We start from the raw sequence: 3,078 nt of genomic DNA on the forward strand, positions 1-3,078 counted from the left end.
AGAAATTGAAAGAAGAAAAATGGAGAGTAATTAAAAACTAGAAGAGCTAATTTTGAAGGGATTATGTCAACCAAATACTAATTCAATTGCAAATATCTAACAATAGACTATGCAATAAGTATTTTTTTAGAATTTCTTGAGTTTAAACAAAAAGAGGAAAGTAAGCAAGGGAAGAACCCCTTAGAGCTTGATTTGCCAAGCTTTGACCTCTGCTCCCTTGTCAAAAGAAGAGGTGTTAGTTCTTTCACTCAAGTCACTAATATCAAAAGTAATGAAAATCCTGGAAGACATGAACTATAATAGAGAATAATCCTGACTTGGAAAGGAGGAAGACAAGATGGGCCAAATGCTATTTTCAGGGTCTAGAACCTCCAGATATGAATGCCAGGAAGCAAAGGAAATGGTGAAATGAATCATGGGAATTACATATTACCCATTAAGCAAAAGAAAAGTCAGATCTAGGTGTCTGGAGTTTGGATGAGTAAGTACAATAGCGCCAAGGCATTAGCAAATGAAAGTAGCCTTTGGAGAAGGCCCAGAGGACAGCCCACTTTAAGCAAGTAACTATAAAAAAAACACTTTTTGAAAGTTAGCATGGTTTCAAGACTTTCTTAGAGGAATATCTGCTAGATTCTAAAGTAGTTCACTTTGGTCTGGTCTAGTTATGAATTGGTAGTTTTTTGTTGGTTTTTTTTTATTTTACATGAAATATATTGAAGTTGTATAAGTTAACAAAATTTCTGTTTAGTGGTCTAAAGAAAATAAATCCTGATGTGAATAAGGAACTAAAAAAGATACTCAGTTGCTACCATAATCCAAGCTATTAATGAGGCTCTGAATCTGAAAATGGAAAAATTACTGCTATAACCATTGTTCTGTCTATAGGAAAAAGAACCAATGTTGGTTATTATCACCTATGTGAGAGATGGACTGACAACCAAGTTGAGATTGGGTTTGCCTTTCACAGATATGTATTGTTCTGTACTAAGGGAAGGAAAGATAATTAAAAGTAAAAGAAAATTAGCTCTATGGTTATACTTCATATTTCATGCCTGAGTCAAATATTTGTATGTATAAAAATATGTAAATGGAGTACTGTACAGGGTATGTCCAGGAAATTATATTAATAGACTAGTAAGCTATTTCCAGAGTCTACTGTCAATTTATAGGTTAGTGCTGCTATCATATATATTACATCTATGAGACATTGTTTTTATTTCTGTTTATAAACTCATGCATGTTTCAATCAAATGTGTTTTAAATTATTCATAAGGGATAAAGATAATGGCTCATTTAAAATTTAAAAGCAGGACTATTGTGGAGGGTCAGGTCACAAGGAGTCAGACATGATTGAAAAATGATTCAACAACAACTCAAAACTATAAAAATGGTGAAATTTTGTAAAGAAATTCATTCAATAGAGAATGGAAGTTAGTCATTCATCATGAAGGAGAATAGTAGCAATTTGACCATGGTTGCCAGGAAAATCTTTTCCTGATTGGATCATTGAAGATTTTACTTGCAGACTTCTGGCTTGTGGGTAAGGGATGTGGAAAGCTTGCTTCTTCCAACTTAAATTAAGCCTTGTGAAGTTTCAAGTTTACATACTCCAAGAAGGGACTGGATAGATCAAAAGGTTATGCAAGGAAAAAATGGTCATACTAAGAATCATTTAATGTCTTCTTCCTAATAAATCATGAACATATTGTTGATATCTTGGGTGGAACCACATGCAAAAAACTTTACAACAAATAAAACAACACTTTTCTGTAATACTGAAGTAGATACCTGATAGCTGTCAACAGTTCATATTTTCCAAATGCTTTTGACCCATGAAAAGACTAAGGAGAAATTGAAAATTGGAGTTGGATGTTGTTGAAGGAGAAAAGGGTGCGGAGGCAGCTAATGTTACAGGCCCTGGTGGTGTTCCAGTACAAGGCAGTAAATATGCAGCCGACCGTAACCATTACAGATGTTATCCACGTAGTAGGGGTCCTCCACGGAACTACCAGCAGAATCACCAGAATAGTGAGAGTGGGGAAAAGAAGGAGCGAACAGAGAGTGCTCCAGAAGGCCAGCCCCAATAACAACGTTCCCACCTTACTATGGGCGTTGACCACAGTATTCCAACCCTCCTGTGCAGGGAGAAGTCATGGAGGGAGCTGACAACCAGGGTGCAGGAGAACAAGGTAGACCAGTGAGACAGAATATGTATCGGGGTTATAGACCATGATTCTGCAGGGGCCCTCCTCGTCAAAGACAGCCTAGAGAGGAAGGTAATGAAGAAGACAAAGAGAACCAAGGAGATGAGCCCCAGGGTCAGCAGCCACCTCAACGTCGGTACCGCCGTAACTTCAATGACCGACGCAGACTCTCAGAGAACCCTAAACCACAAGATGGCAAAGAGACAAAAGCAGCCGAACTACCAGCTGAGAACACGTCCGCTCCTGAGGCTGAGCAGCGCGGGGCTGAGTAAATGCTGGCTTACCATCTCTACCATCATCCGGTTTAGTCATCATACAAGAAGAAAGAATATCAAATTCCAGCGATAATAAGAAATGAACTAAAGATTTGGAACGGAAGACCTAAGTGCTTGCCTTTTGCTATTGACCACATAACTAGAACTCTCTGCATTATCTATGCAGCATGGGGATTTTATTATTTTTACCTAAAAAAGTCTCTTTTGGGGAATGACAAACATGTTTTTTAAAAAGCCTGGTTTTCTCAATACACCTTTAAAGGTTTTTAAATTGTTTCATATCTGGTCAAGTTGAGATTTTTAAGAACCTCATTTTTAATTTGTATAAAAGTACACCTGATTTTTTCAAAAATCCACAAACTGCAAGCACCTGTTAATAAAGTAATAAAGGTCTTTAAATATATATATATATATATATATATATTTATATATATATATTTGAACTTTCATCAGCAAAGTTCGACATTGTTTCTAATTGTATTTCTTTAAATCTTGTTCTAAATTGTATATTGCTTTCTTATGTATAACAATGATTAAGTAAGCAATTAAATTGGTTAGTGTAGTAAAAATTTATATTTTTCAGTAGAAAATCATAAATA

The 3,078-nt window shown here is 35.8% G+C and overlaps 1 pseudogene; it reads left to right on the plus strand.

Annotated features, from left to right (window-relative positions):
- Positions 1-337: 337 nt before the first annotated feature.
- LOC141489285 (Y-box-binding protein 1 pseudogene) lies at positions 338-2,855 on the plus strand (annotated as a pseudogene).
- Positions 2,856-3,078: the final 223 nt, after the last annotated feature.

This window comes from Macrotis lagotis, chromosome 5, assembly GCF_037893015.1.
Source record: "Macrotis lagotis isolate mMagLag1 chromosome 5, bilby.v1.9.chrom.fasta, whole genome shotgun sequence".
Taxonomy (NCBI): domain Eukaryota; kingdom Metazoa; phylum Chordata; class Mammalia; order Peramelemorphia; family Peramelidae; genus Macrotis; species Macrotis lagotis.